The 16,869-nt window shown below is 40.0% G+C and overlaps 1 long non-coding RNA gene across 8 annotated transcripts; it reads right to left on the bottom strand.

The window, feature by feature from the left end:
- Nucleotides 1-51: 51 nt before the first annotated feature.
- LOC101686871 lies at nt 52-13,910 on the bottom strand. Of its 8 annotated transcripts, none has more exons than XR_006609465.1 (18): nt 12,852-13,910; nt 12,404-12,635; nt 12,260-12,298; nt 9,572-11,453; nt 9,240-9,355; nt 8,583-8,707; nt 5,729-8,197; nt 4,825-5,357; nt 4,598-4,709; nt 4,435-4,479; nt 3,814-4,215; nt 3,642-3,704; nt 3,275-3,406; nt 1,390-3,169; nt 1,015-1,086; nt 845-907; nt 295-363; nt 52-85 (listed from the first exon to the last, which is right to left on the bottom strand). It is a non-coding gene; the product is annotated as an uncharacterized LOC101686871 (long non-coding RNA). The 8 variants fall into 8 exon arrangements; XR_006609466.1 differs by lacking the exon at nt 52-85 and having other exon boundaries at nt 106-907; nt 1,390-1,506; nt 1,947-1,998; nt 2,151-3,169; XR_006609461.1 differs by lacking the exon at nt 52-85 and having other exon boundaries at nt 106-907; nt 4,825-4,888; nt 5,159-5,189; nt 5,294-5,357.
- Between the last annotated feature and the right edge of the window lie 2,959 nt (nt 13,911-16,869).

Here is a 16,869-nt window from a genome sequence, read left to right as displayed (position 1 = left end):
TGGGCTCTCTGCTCAGCGGGGAGTCTGCTTCCTCCTCTCCCTCTGCCTGCCTCTCTGCCTGCTTGTGATCTCTCTCTTTCTCTCTCTGTCAAATAAATAAATAAAATCTTTTAAAAAAAAGTTTCTCTAAAATGTAGAAAGAAAAAAAGTACATGGTTTCTAGAACTGGTAAGGACTATCATTTCCTAGCTGAATACCTGCAAAGAAAAATGGTAACAACTGATTACAAATGTAATCACCTAGCCAGCTATATGGAGAGCAGAAGGTCTGGGCGAGGCCCACATCATCACTTACCTGCACACCAGGAACATTCCCGGGGATGAGCAGTGTCAGGTTCACCATGACTTCTTAACTGGAAAGACACTGTGAATGTGTGTTTAAAGGACATGACTTTTTCCTATCAGGAAACCTACAAATAACATTCACTTCATCATTACGAGACGCATCAGCTCTATGGGATACTTAAAATAATCCAAAGTTAATACAGATAAAACGGTCATTCTATGATCGGTCACCTGTAAGTATCCTATGGAGAATACTATCATGATCTGAGAATAGTATCATGATAAAGTAGTATCATGATGGAGAATAGTATCATGATAAAGACCTGTGTATAGCAGTCCCTCAACACTCATAGGGTTAAAAATGAACATTTCCAGAAATACAGAAAAGTGGAGAAATATGATCTCTGGAGCTGGTGAGGACTCCATCATTCCTTACCTCACACCTTCAAAAAAAAAAAAAAAATTCATGGTAACAAGGAATGTAAGGACACTCATCACTTACTTAGGTACCCAAAGGCCAGATGGCATATGCTGTGGTTTCGACCCACAGGATCACTTACCCCCATACCAGCAGTGTCCCACACTATCCCTGATAAACTCCACTGTGAGGTCTTGATATTAACCTGAAAATACACACCATGGAACATGTTTTTGGTACAGGAATGATTCTACTTCCACCCTTGCAAATTCCCCTGGTCACGTGCATCATTTCAGGACCCATGGGGACTACCTGGATACTTTGACTTGCAGAACTCGAAGGTCAAATCCTGGGAAGGGACATCTACTTCTCTTGAAAGGATACCTGAAAAAATTCCCAAGGTCAAGAACACGATGATGGTATAAAACAAATTCTTTGGATTAGATACTATCTCTAAAGAAGATTATGAAAAATCTAATTTTTATTAGTATTATTAGGGTCAAACTAATGTCTTCATTGTATACGTGCCAAAATAAGATAAATATGAGTCTTGAACATTAATTACATAGCTATCTGAAAGTAAAAATGTGTCTAGTAGGTTAATGTCACATAGATATTCCACCAAAGAGCAGAACAAGATACATGCAAACAAACAGGTAACACAAGTATTACAGACATCATCCTCACCTGCTTCATGCTGAAGATCAGATGGTTTGCAGTGGGACCAGATTCACTTTTATCATGTCAAGGGCAAGGTTCTGTTAACAACCATTGTTAGGCTGACTATGTTTTCTTGAAAGGAAACTGAAGAAACACAGGAAAAGTGTGTTTAAGGACACGACTTCTTCTACCAGAACACCTGATAATAATCCTTTTCACTTCCATTATTACGGAACACATAACACACTGATTCTACCCTGACACTTGCATTAATTCAGGTCAACACCTTGGTCAGAAGAAAGCCATCGTGTCTTAACTGGATTCCTGCAAAAACACTGTAGTCACGACTGGAGTGGGAACTTGACAATTACAGATACGGTCAACTCTCAACACTCACAGGGTTAAACATGTTATCTCTAAAATGTAAAAAGTGTAAAGTCATGGTCACTAGATTTGGTAAGGACTATCATTTCTTACCTGGATACCTGCAATGGAATCATAGTAACGAGAGGTATTAGACACCATCCCTTACCTACATTACATACAGGAGCAGATGTTCTGCACTTTGGGTCATCCTCACTTACCTCCGTACCTGCTGTGCGCTTCCTGTACGGTGACTGATGTCTTCACATGAACCTGAAAACACAGCATAGAAAACTTGCTCCACACACATTTTATTCGACCTGGGTAACTGCAAGCTCTCTTGGTCAGTGCATTATTTTGTGGCCTCTTTCCACATTACTGGGCAATATGTAGAACTCAAAAGGTTAAATTGTAGTTAGATTTACCTTCATCTCTTGAGGGGATACCTGCAAAGATACCACAGTCATTATCACAAATATGGAACATATGAAAAATTACCTGGATAACGGACTATATAGGTCGATTGGTATGGGCGTATAAACACATGTTATCTCTGAACAAGGAGACAGTAAAAGCTCAGGCTAGTATTGTTAGGGACAAATTGATTTCTGAACAGTTTGTATGCCAAGAAGATTAATTATAAAGGTCTAGAAAACATTAATTGCTTATGTATCTGAAGATAAGAAATCTCTAATGATTTATTGTCGCGTCATCTCATATTTTTATACTAGCAAAGAACTTAATGGGATCCCAGCAAAAAGCACAGTAACACTGTGTTAGGGACACCATCCTCACTCACCTAAATACCCAAAGATCAGCTGGATCTATGTTTTGGTAAAACCAGTCTATCACATAACTGGTTACTGGCAAGGTCCCGTCAAGGACCATCATTTGTTTCACTGTGATGTCATAATGGCTGGAACCTTAAAAAATACAACAAGTGTGTTGAAGGATACAACTTACTTTACCTGGGGGGGGAAAAGATACTTACAAATAATTTTGGTTACTGCCATTATTGGAAACCATCATCACTACCTGGATATTGGCAGAACTTCAAGATTAACACCATTATGAGAGACATCACCTTCTTGAGTATCTGTAGGGATCTCATGGACAATAATGTGGGGTGGAACAGTAGGGTACCTTCCCTAGACACCTGTATCTGCCTCCATCACTACTAAGTTTAAATGCCCATTGAATAGAAACTTTATAGTACTAAGGGCTAATGGTTACAACTAATATCAGTTGGAACAGTTTCATTTCTTAACTGGACACATGCAGAAAAACATGCTATCGCAAATGTTAAGACCATCCACAGTAATCTAAGTATTTGAAGATCAGATTGTTTGTAAGATGCTTTAGGCTCATATCCTCACTTACCTGGATGCAACCAAAGTTCTGTTAACAGTCATGGTGAGGCTTACCATGATTTCTTGACAGCAACCTGAAAATCACATTATGACAAAGGTGATTACGGACACACTTTTCCTTTCAGGACCCTGCAAATAACCTTGTTCAGTTCCATCATTGCAGGACCCATAAGCTCTACCTGGATTTTGCAGTGCTCCACCACCTACACCACTGTTAGAAACACCACCGTCTCTTGAATGGTTATCAGCAAAAATACCATAGTTTCTAGTGTGATGGACGGCTCCATGATCATTACAGGAACACCTGCAAACTGATCAACACTCACATGGTTAAACAGACATTTTCTCTAAAATAGCTACCAGTAGGATAGCATGATTGTTAGAATGCGTAAAACATTATCATTTCTCACCAGCACACCTTAAAAGAATCTCATGGTAAAAAAAAGCTAAGGCAATCGACATCTTACACATTACTTATACACACACACACACACACACACACAGATCAGAGGGTCTGATGTGGTAAAGATACACACCACCACTTACCTGGATATAAGAAATGTCCCCCATTAATGACCACTGTTAAGTGTTTCATGATCTAGAAGAAACCTGACAAAATAATATGATGATATATGTGTAAAGGGATATGACTTGCTGTAACCAGAACACCTGCAAATAACTTTGGTCACTTCCACTATTAGGAGAACGTCAACTGTACCTCAATGCTTGCAGTACTCCAAGGTCAAGGCCATTGTGGTTAGGTAAGACATTTCTTTAGAGGACACCTGCAAAATTCCCATGGTTACTGCCAAGGTTGGGAACATCATGATATGGATATGGCAATCCCCCAACACTCACAGGGTTAAACAAACACCTTTTCTAAAATACAAAAAGTAAAAACCTCAACATTTCCAGAATTGGTAAGGACTATCAATTCTAATCTGAATACTTACAAAGAAATCATGATAACTCTTAGAGACACCATAATCACTTACCTATTTGGAGATCAGATGGCTTGTGCCGTGGTGTAGGGCCACAGCCTCCCTTACCTGCACACCAGCAAAGTCCCTGCCCCCATGAATGACCAATGCTAAGTTCACTGTGAGGTCCTGACCGGAACCTGGAAAACACATCATGAAATTTGTGTTAATGGAAGCAACTTTTTCTGCCATGATACCTGCAAATAACATTGTTCACTTCATCATTATGGAACAAAGTAACTCTAGCTGGGTATTTGACATTAAAAATTAGCACCAATGTCAGAAAACCACCAGTGTTTGGACACTTCTCAATATCATATAGATAGTACTATGGAGGGAAATAGAGCAGAAATACTTACATATATGCAATCCCTCAACATTCACAGTGTTCAACATAGACTTCCCTGGAATAAAAAAGTGAAAGCTCATGTTTTCTAGAGTTGGGAAAACCATCATTTCTTTACTAAACACGTGCCAAAAAAATCATGGTAACAGGAAGTGTGAGGACACACAATCACTTACCTGTGTGTGTGAAAATCTGATGGTCCATGCTGGGGCGCAGGCCCACATCATCACTTACTTCGCACCACCAATGTCCTCCATCAACTACCATGGAAAGACTCACCATGACATCCTGAAATGTATCGAGAAAACACACTACGCAAAATTTTCCTGTGTACATCTCATTTAAACCATATACCCACAAATTCCCTGGCCATTTGTATTGTTTTGGGATCCATCCACACTACCTGGGTACTTGCAGAGCTCCAAGACTGAAGCTAGAAAGAGACTGGTTCCTCTTGGAAGGGATCCCTACAAAAAAGCCAGGGTCAATAATGTTGTGATGGACAACAGGATACATTACTGGGTATCGGCACATCCTTCCATCACCACTGGTTTTGAAAACACAGTAGCTCCAAACAAGGACACAACTCTCATTCTTACCAGTATTAGAGAAATACATTAATTTCTTAACAGAATACATGCCCAAACAATGTCAATATTAGAATCATCAACATATTAATGCATAGGGATCTAAAAATTAGAATGTCTCTAGTAAGCTAACGTCGCATTATCGTATACCTGTGTACTAGGAAAGATCTTAAGAGGATATCTGCGAATAAACACAGTAACACAAGTGTTAGGGATGCCATTCTCATTTACCTAGACATTGAAGATTAGATCAGTCTGTATGGTAAGACCCACGGTAGCACTTACCTGGTTACTAGTAAGGATCTGTTACCAACCACGGTGAGGTTCACTGTGTTCTCCTGACAAGAACCTGAAAACGCACAAGCAACGATGTGAGATGCAAATTATTCCACGGGGAAACCTAAACATAACCTTTCCACTCCCATTACCATGGAACACATCAACTCTACCTAGCAACTTCCATTACTCAGGGCAACACCATTGTCAGGAGATGCCATCATTCTTGACTGGATACCTGCCAGATTCTGTGGTTACACCCAGGTGTGAGCTCCATGACGATCACCTGTACGAGTGTAATCCCTTAATGCTAACAGGGTTCTACATTATCTCTAAATATAAAAGTGAAAATTCACTGTTTTTATTACTGGTAAGGGCGACATCATCTCTTACTTCAACACCTGCAAAAACAGAATGGTGACAAGAAATTGTATCATCACTTACCTAGCTATGTGGAGATGAGATGACCTGTCCTGTGCTTTAGGACCCCAGCCTCTCCTATCTGTGTCCTGCCATAAAGCTCCCCGCTAATGTCTATGGCTGGGTTCATCGTGATGTCTTGACAGGAAGCTGAAAAACACACTGTGGCAAATGCGTTTGGTACGAGTTCATTCTTACAGACAGCTGCGAACTCTCCTGGCCCTTTGTGTTACCTCAGGACCCATCAATGAGGCCTGAATATACTTGCGAAACTCCAAGATCAGCCCCAAGGAAGAGCAATCTTCCTCTCCTGAAGGAGTGCCTGCAGAAATCCTGTGGTTGGTAACACAGTGATAGACAATACGATAAAGGACCTGGGAATGTGAAAGTTCCCCGATCAGTCCGAAACCGTCATAAATAACAGCCATACATTCTCAGGCATACTAATTGTTAGGGACAACTTAATTGCTTAACTGCATACAGGCCTCTCACCAGGTTACTGTTAGGGCCTGAACAATATCATTCATCACACAGATTTCTGAAAGTAATGTCTCCTGGAGTTAATGTCATAGCATCTGAGACCTGGTTACTAGGAGAACCTTAATAGTTTATCTGCAGAAAGATGGTAATACAAATATGAGAGACATCATTCTCACTTGCCTTGATCATCTGAGGATGAGATGCTCTTACCCATAGGTAAAACTCTCTTTAGCACTTAACTGGTTCCTGACAAGATTTTGCTAATAACCATTCTTCTGTTTGGAGTGACTGCTCGACAGGATCCTAAAAAAGAGGGAGGGCGAATGTGTATAAGGCAACAACTCATCCTGGCAGGGTATCTATAGGTAATTTTGGTCCATTCTTTCACTATGGGAACCATCAACGTCACCTGGATCATGGCAGAACTTCAAGGTCAACATGGATATGGGAGACATCATCACCTCTTGACTGGCCACCTGGAAAAATCTTATGGTAATAACTGTGGTGTGGAACCTAGATGAGTAACCTGCACTCGGGTCTCAGTCACTACTGATGTTAGACACACATTATATAATATAAACTCAGTGGGGGTGTTAAATAATCTTTTTTTAAAGGAAGCTCTAAGCCAGTGCAGGGCTTGAACTTACAACCCGAGATCAAGAGTCACGTGCTCCACCGACGGAACTTTAATCCTGTAAGAGCTAATGCTTACTAGCATTGTTTGAGATGATTTTTTACCTGAATACCTACTCAAAAAAACCCAAAACGAAACCACGGGTACACTAATGTTAGTGATGCTATCAAACTTACCTGGAAATCTCCAGATCAGAAGGTCTGTGGGGATGCTTGGGGCATATCGTCACTTACCGCAACACGAGCACTGTCGCTGATAAAAATCATTATGAAGGTCATCATGATCTGTTGACAGGAACCTGAAAACCACATTGTGACAAGTGTGTCTACAAACACATATTTCCCACCAGGACACCTGCAAATACCCTCCTCTCTGCCGGGATACCTGCAGTACTCCAAGTTCTGCACCACTGTTAAAAATACCGTCACCTCCTAACTGCTGTCAAGTAACACACCGTTGCTACCGTGACACAGAAGTTTGTAACCATTATATGGATACCCATAAATCACTCAAAACTTCCAGGGCTAAACATATTTTCTCTGAAATAAAGAAAGGTACATGGTTACTGGTATTGACAAGGATACTATCATCTCTAAACTTAAATACCTAAACAAACGAACGGCAAGTGAGAAAAATATGGCAACCAAAAGTTTAGGCAAGTGAATATTACTTACTTCTCGGTATATGAAAGTCAGATGGCCTGTGCTGTGGTTTAGGTCCACTTCATCACTGACCTTGACACCAGCAATGTCCCATGTTATATACCAATAATGGGCTTATCATGTTCTGACATGAGCCTGAAAACCATATCGTGGAGAATAAATCCTTCTTCCGCTACACCTGCAATTTCTCTTGGTTACTTGTGGAAGGAACTCTCAGGTAAATCTGAGGACATACCTTTCTCTCTTGATGGATACCTACAAAAATTCCAGCGTCAATAATGCTATGATAGATTACGGGACAGAATACCCGGACCCTTCTGTCACTCCAACTGTTAAAAACATAGTATCTCTCAACAAGAATACAGAAAACCACATTCTTACTAGTGTTACTAGGGGCACATTAATTTCTTAACAGAATACGTCCCAAAATAACATAAATGTAAGAGTCTCAAACATTAATTATATAGATGCCTGGAAATAAGAATGTCTCTAATAAGATGCCATATCATCTCATACCTGTATACTAACAGAGACCATAACAGGATATCTGCAAACAAACTCAGTAACACCAACGTTAGCGACACCACCCTCGCCTACTTTCCTTTTGGAGAGCAGAGGGTCTGGATAGTGGTAGAACCCACGTCATCACTTACCAGGTTAAGAGCAAGGTTCCATTAATGAATATTGTTAGGTTCACTGGGTTTTCTTGACAAGAGCCTGAAGAAACACGCAGAAAAAATGTGTTTACACAACTTGTTCTACCAGAACTCCTGCTAATAATCCTTTTCATTTGCATTATCATGGAGCATGTTAACTCTACTTTGATACTTGTATTAATTCAGGTCAACACCTTTGTCAGAAGAGACTACAATGTTTTAACTGGACTCCTGCAAAAATACTGTGGTTACTGCTGGCACGGGAACTTCTTAACAATCATAGATACAATCAAATGTCAGCACTCACAGAGTTAAACATGTTATCTCTAAAATATAAAAAGTATAAAGTCAAGGCCACTAGAGTTGGTAAGGACTCTACCATTTCTTACCTGAATACCAGCAACAAAATCATAGTAACAGGAAGTGTCAGGGACACAATCACTTACCTACATAGTAGGATCAGAAAGAGTGCGCTGTGCTTTAGGCCCACATTAGCCCTTTCCTCAATATCTCTATATGCCTCATTAAATGTGAGAGGGAAGCCTATTAATCATGAGGTCTTCACATAAGCCTGAAAAACACAGTGTGGAAAATGTGTTCAGTACATGCTTTGTTCTACCTGGTCTGGTTTACTGCAGTTTCCATTGGTCAAGGACATCTCTTTGAGGCTCATCACCACCATGTGAATACTTTTAGCAGTCCAAGACTAAACCCTGGTTAAGAGAGACCTTCCCCTCTTAAAGAGATACGTGTAAAAATTCCATGTTTAATATTGTGAAGATGGACAATATGATAAAAGGATAGGCAGGTATCCAGATAGTCTATCAGTAGATGTGTACAAAACACAACCTCTGAACAGGAATACAGTAAAATATTGTGCTTACTCATATTGTTAGGGACAAATTAATCTTACTACATACAAGCCAGAAATACGGGTAATATAAGACTACTTAAGTCATCATTAATTACATATGTATCTGAAAAATACGAAGGTCTAATGGGTTAATGCACTGTCATCTCATACCTGTACAACAGCAGAAGCTTTAGCATGATACGTACAGAAAAAACATGCTAACTGTTTTCAGGACACCATCCTCACTTACCTAAGACATCGGGAAGAATAGGTGATCTCAAGTATGGTGTAACATCCACAATATCACATACCAGGTTACGAGCAGGGTCCCATTAATGGGACTGTAACAGGACTAACTACCATAACCTGAAAAAACAAAATTGACAAGTACGTTTAAGACAAAAGTTGTTTTGCTCTTCCACAGGAGGCCTACATGCCCCCACCGGGGCTGCTGCTACATCTCTAGTGATCCCTGAGAAGTTCCAGCACATTCTGTGAGTATTCAACATCGATATCGATGGGAGACAGAAAAGAGCCTTTGCCATCACTGCAATTAAGGGTGTGAGGTGAAGATATGCTCACATGGTGTTGAGGAAAGCAGACATCGATCTCCCCAAGAGGACAGGAGAGCTCCCCGAGGATGAGGGGGAATGTGCGATCACCGTTACGCAGCATCTATGCCAATGTAAGACCCCAGGCTGGCTTCAGACAGATGAAAGGACATGAAGGATGGAAAATATAACCAGGTCCTGGCCAATGGTCTGGACAACAAACTTTGTGAAGACCTGGAGTGACTGAAGAAGATTCAGGCCCCCCGAGGGCTGTGTCACTTCTGGGGACTTCGCGTCCAAGGCCAGTGCACCAACACCACAGGCTGCCATGGCCACACTGTGGAAGAAATAAATCTGTAGGCCTATCTGTTAATAGTTTATACACCTAAAAAAAAGAAAAAGTTTTTCACCTGGGGGAAAAAAGAATACATATAATTAACACTGGTTATTTCCATCATTAGAAAACCTATCAACACTACTTGGTTCTTGGCATAACTAGAACTTCAAGGTCAACTCCATTGTTAGAGAAGGCATCATCTCCTGAGTCCCTGTAAAAAATTTCTCTCTCAACACTGTGGTGTGGAACAGGAGGATAACTTACCTGGACACCTGCATATCCCTCAGTCACCATCTAAACTTTAAATAATTACTAGCATGGTTACTAGCCTACTCTATAATTTCTTACCTGAATACCCTATAAAAACAAAACAAAAACATAGTCATAAAGAAGCTGGGAAATCCATCCACACTTCCCCACCTATCAGATGGTTAGATTGTTTCTAGGGAGCTTGAGGCCCACATCATCACTTACCTGGATGAAAGCAAAGTCCTATTATTGATCATTATGGGGTTCACCAGGATTTCTTGACAGGAACTTGAATAACATATAGTGACAAATGGGTCTATAGGATACCCTCTCTACCAGGTCATGGAAATAATCTTGTGCACTTACATCATTGTAGGATCCATCAACTCTACATGGGATCTTTCAGTACTCCATGGTCTATGCCATTGCCAGCATGTTTTGATTACCTACAAAAACACCATGGTTACTTGTGGGATCTGCAACCATTTATTCCATGAATACCCATGAATTGCTGAATATTTACATGGTTTTATGCAAATTTCCTCTAAAACACAAAAAACTTGGATAATAGGTTTGCTAGAATTGGTAAAAATGCTATCATTTCTGCCTGAATGCCTTAAAAAAAAAACCCACATGGTAAAACAAATTCAAGTAATCAACAAAATTTAATGGAAAAAGACTCATGAAGATCAGAGGGTCTGATGTAGTGAAAGTACACCTCATCAGATATCTGGATACCAGAAACGTACCCCCTTTACCGACCATCATCAGATTCACTGAAGTCTTTTGACAGGAACCTGAAAAACACATGATCTACGTGTAAAGGGACACAACTTGTTCTATCAGGACACCTGTAAATAACCTTGGTCACTTTATCATTCTGAGACATATCAACTATACCTAAACACTTATAGTATTTCCAAGGTCAAAATCATCACCAGATAAGACAATATTTCTCCATGGGACACCTCCAAAATTGTTGGTTGTTGCTGTGGTTGAGGACACAATGTTAATTACCTCGATATGGCAATCCCTCATCACTCACAAGGTTAAACAAAAATCTTTCCTAAAATGTAAAAAGTAAAACTCATGGTTTCTATAATTAGTAAGGACTATCAATTCCTACCTGAACATCTGCAAAGAAATCATGGTAACAACTCTTAGGGACACCGTCATCACTTACCTATCTGGAGATCAGATGGCCTGTGCTGTGATTTAGGGCCACAGCCTCACTTACCAGGAAACTTACCAGCAATGTCTGCCATTGCCATCAATGCTAGGTGCACAGTGATGTCTTTTTCAGGCTGCTGTCCAGACATGATGAGATCTATGTTAAAGGAAACAACTTTTTTCTAGCAAGGTATCTGCAAATAAGCTGCTCGCTCCATCATTATGGGACACACCAGCTCTACCTGGGTATTTTCAGTAAACAAAGATCAACACTGATGTCAGATAAAATCAGCCTTACTTCACTGGACACCGACAGAAAACCCATGTGTAGTACTATGATGGAAAACAGTGTGATAAACAGCTGGATATGTGCTATCCTTAGACACTCAGAGGGCCAGACAAACTTTTTTCTAAGATAAAAAGTGAGTGTATCTAATGAGTTAATGTCATATCATCTCGTATCTGTAAACTAGCGAAGAGCTTAACAGGAAACTTACCAAAAAAAGTATGGTACACTGTTAGAGACACCATTCTCACCCACCCGGATAGCTGAAAATCAGATTTCCATACTGAGAGAAGACCCACTTCATCACATGTCTGGTTACCAGCAAGCTCCCCCTGACAACCACTGTCTGCTTCACTGTGATGTCATGACTGCACAGAACCTTGAGAAACACTCTCGGCAAATTTGTTACAGGATACAACTTGTCTAGCCGCAGAAATAGTACACTTGCAAATAATCTTGGTCACTTCCATCATTAGGGGAAGCATAAAAGGACATGTATTTTGGCATAACTTTAAGGTTAACACCATTGTTAGATGCACTAACTTGTAGAAGTGTCATGGCCAATGTTTGATGTGTGACAGCAGTAGAAGTTACCTAGACCTGCATAGACCTTTATCACTACTAACATTAAATACACACTGTATCTAAGTTAAAAAAAAAAAAAGGCATATACTTACTAGCATTGGTTGGGACAGTATCATTTCTTAACTGGAAACCTGCAATGGAAACATTGTGACAGAACAGTTAGAAACACCACCTACACTTACCTAAGTATCTGAAAATCCATTTGTAGGGAGCAGAAGGCCCATATCATCACTTACCTGAACATAAGCAAAGTCCCAGCAATGATCACTTTGAAATTTACCATGACCTCTCGATGGTAATTTAAACAACACTCTGTGAAAACCATGTCTAGAGACCTTCCTTTGCGACTAGAAATACTATTTGCAGTGTTCATTGCCATTACTGCAGGACCCGTCAGATCTTTCTGGATTGTTGCAACACTTCAAGGTCCATGCCAAACAGATATGCTATCATCTCTTCCCTGCTCACCTGTGAAAACACCAACATTATGACCGTATCACACCACTCCGTGATTATGGGTATTCATGGCCTAATTTGCCCAATACTCACATGACTAAACATACATTTTCTCTGAAATAGAAACACAATAGCATGGTTTCTACAACTGGTAAAATCACTATCATTTCTTACCTGATCATCTGAAAAAAACATGGCAAACAAGTTTAGTCGATCAATAACACTTACCTAGGTACGTGAAGATCAGATGATTTGAAATGGTGAAGGTGAACATCATCCCTTACGTGGGCAACAGAAATGTCCACAGAGAATGACTAGTGTTAGGTTCATCATCATATCTTGACAGGAACCTAAAAAACACATTATGATATATGTGTAAAAAGGACACAGCTCACTCTAACACAACACTTATGAATAAGCTTGGTCATTCCCATCATTACGAAAGCATCAACCCTGCCTGAATATCTGTAGCTCTCCAAGGTCAAGAGCATTGTCAGGTAATACAGCTTTTATAGGACACCTACAAAATTTCCATGGTAAGTACTGTGGTTGAGATATAATGACCAAAACCTGATATGTATAATCCCTCATCACTCAGAGTTAAACAAGAGTTTTTTCTAAAAGCTGAAAACTCATGGTTTCAAGAATTAGTTAGGAATCCACCATTTCTTACCTGAATACTTGCAAAGAAGTCATGATAATAGCAAGTAGCAAGAGTTAGGGATACCATCATGACTTACCAAGCTATCTGAAGATCAGATGGTCTGTACTGTTACTTAGGCCCACATCATCACTTACTGTGACATCAGCAATGTCCTATGGTAACTGCCATTGATGGGCTCACTGTGATGTACTGATAGGAGACTGAAAAAAAAAAAAACACTATAGAAAATATTTTTGGTGCCTATCTTATTCTACCGCTATATCTGTAAATTCCCTTGGTCCCTTGAAGAGACACCTTCCTCTTTTCATGGTATACCTGTGATAATTTCATAGTCAATGAAGTAGTGAAGGACAATATGATCAATTTCCTGGATATCTGCAAATCCGTCTATCACCACTATGTTAGGTATACATTATCTCTAAACAAGAATACCAAAAAAAATCTTATTCCTATCAATATTATAAGGGACAAATTAAACTCTTAAAGAAATACATACCAAAAGCAAAGTAAATTCAAGAGACTTGAAATGATAAATTTGTAGATATCTGAATATGGAAAAGTCTTTAGAGGTGCCTAGCTCACTCAGTTGGTGGAGCATGACTCTCGATCTCGGGGTTGTAAGTTTGAGCCCCATGTTGGGTGCAGAGATTACTTAAAAATAAAATCTTTTAAAAAGGGGCCACCTAGGTAGCTCAGTTTTAAGCAGCTGCCTTTGGCTTGGGTCATGATCCTGGGGTCCTGGGATCAAGTTCCATGTCAGTTCCCTGTTCAGCAAGGAATCTTTTTCTCCCCCTCCCTCTGCCCCTCCCCCCTGCTCATGCACACATCCTCTCTCTCTCAAATAAATAAAGTATATTTTTAAAAATCTTCCAATAAATAATAAAGAAATAAAGGTCTGGGTCACCTTGGTGGCTCAGTTGGTTAAATGTCAGTTGATTTCAGCTCAGGTCATGATCTTGGGGTCATGGGATTGAGCACCGAGTCTGGCTCTGAACCCCTCAGGCCCTGTGTTTGAGATTCTCCCTCTCCCTCTACCCCTCCCCCCCATTCATAATCTCTTTCTAAACCAAATAATCTAAAGAAATAGAAGGTCTTTAATTAGTCAATATCACATCATCTCATACCTACATATTAGTAAAAATCTTAACCTGATACCCATAAAAATTTTAAAAATAATACACATTAACACAAACGTTAAGGACATCATCCTCACTTACCTAGATACTCAAGTTCAGATGGTCTTTATTGTAGTAGGATTCACTTTAACACTTACCTGGTTGCCAGCAAGGCTGTGTTAAAAAACCATTTTAAGCTCACCTTGTTTTCTTAACGGGAACCTGAAGAAACACATACAAATGAGTTTAAGATACAATTAGCTCTACCAAGACACCTGCACCCATCCTTGTTCATGTCCATTATTATGGAACACATCAGCTCCACCAGCATATTCGCACCAATTCAAGGTCAACAGCACTGTCAGCAGAGACTAACATGACTTGACTGGATACCTGGAAAAACCCTGTGGGTCCAGATGAGATCAACGCCTCAATATGTACACGATTAAACACAGATTTTCTCTATAATGTGCAAAGTATAAACTCATGGTTATTAGAATTGGTAAGGACTCTATCATTTCTTACCTGAATACCTGCAACAAAATCATGGTAATGAAAAGTGTTAAGGACCCCACCATCACTTACCTAAGTGTGTGAAGATCAGATGGTCTGTTTGTGGTTTTGTCCCACATCTCTTACCTCACTATGTGCTACGTGTCTCCTTCACTACTCACAGTCATTGTATTAATAGGAACCTGAAAAACAAGCTGAGGAAAGTGTTCAGTATACATCTTATTCTACCTAGACACACACAGAATTCCCTTGGCCCGTTGTATCATTTTATAACTCATCAAGGTCACCTGAATTACTGAAGAACTCTGAGGTTAAACCCTCATATGAGATACCTTCCTTTCTTGAAGCTATAGCTGCAAAAATTCCATGGTTACTTGCCTATCTGTCACCACTCTGTATAAAAAACACATTATCTCTAAACAAGAAGATAGTTAAGACTCATGCTTGCTAGTATTGTTCAGGGCAAATAAAACTCCTAACTGTAAAGATGCCCCCAAACAAGGTTTTAGAAGAGTCTTGGGAACGTTAATTACCTAGATGTCTGAAAATAACCAAAAGTCTCTAATGAGTGTATGTCCCGTCACATCCTACCTCTATCAGCAAAGACCTTAATAGGATACCTGCAAAAAACACAACACATGTGTTAAGGACACATTCCTTAGCTAGATACTGAAGATCGCACAGTCTGCACTGTAGTAAGAACCACTTTATCACTTACCTGGTTACTAGTGCTGCTGAATAATGACCATTGATAGATTCACTGTGATTCCTTAACTCGAACCTGAAAAACACATGCAGTGGTTATGTTTAAGAACACAACTAGTGGGGCGCCTTGGTGGCTCAGTCGGTTGGGTGTCTGACTCCTGATTTCGCTCAGGTCACGATCTCTGGGTTGTGGGATCCGGCCCCATATCAGGCTCTGCACTCGGTGTGGAATCTGCTTGAGTTTCTTTCTCTCCCTTTGCCCTTCCACTCCTTCTCTCTCTCTCTCTCTCTCTCAAGATAAATATCTTAAAACACACACATAAACACAAACTTGTTTGGGGTGACTGGGTGGGTCAGCCCGTCAAACATCTGACTCTTGACCCCAGCTTAGGACTTGATCTCAAGGTGGTGAGTTCAAGCCCCGTGTTGGGCTTCACGCTGCCCCCCACCAAGAAAAAAAATACGACTTGATCTACCATGACTCCTACAAATAATCTTGGCTACCTTCATTATCAAGGAAGTTTCAACACTACCTCCATCTTGGCAGAACTTCAAAGCTGACATTGTTAGAGATGCTATCATATTTTTACCAAGTGCTTGTAGAAATCTCCTGGTCAGTAGTGTTTGGCAGTAGTAGTAGGCAGTCTAGTAGGATAACCTGAATACTTCTTTATCCCTCAGTCTCTTCTATATATATAAACATACATTACATCTAAACTCTAAAATACTAAAAGCTAATGCTTACTAGCGTCAGCTGGTACAATATCATTTCTTACCTGAATACCTACCCCCCCCCAAAAAAAAAAATAAAGAAAGGGTAGCACAAATGTTAGGGACATCATCCTCACTGACCTCAATATCTGAAGATCACCTGATCTTCAAGGGGCTGAAGGCCCATATCAGTAATTACTGAGATACAGGCAGAGTCTCTGTTAATGATGAGGATCAGGTTCACTATGAACTCTTGACTGGAACTTGAAAAGTACATTGTGACAAATGTTTGCCTGAGGACACACACCTTTCATACGGACGTCTGTAAATAACCACCTTCATTTCCATCATGGGCAGGATTCATCAACCTAGCTGGATTTTTGCAATATTCAAGGTCTAGCTATACTGAGACACCATCATCTCCTGATTACTTATCTATAAAATACCATGGTTATAATTGTGAGGCAGAATTTCAGGGTAGTGACCTGGAAAAATGCAAATTACTCATTATTCACATGATTACACATACTTTTTCTAT

The sequence above is a fragment of the Mustela putorius genome, unplaced genomic scaffold, assembly GCF_011764305.1.
Source record: "Mustela putorius furo isolate JIRA1106 unplaced genomic scaffold, ASM1176430v1.1 tig00003836_pilon_pilon_pilon, whole genome shotgun sequence".
Taxonomy (NCBI): Eukaryota; Metazoa; Chordata; class Mammalia; order Carnivora; family Mustelidae; genus Mustela; species Mustela putorius.
This window is presented reverse-complemented; position numbering and strand designations above follow the sequence as displayed.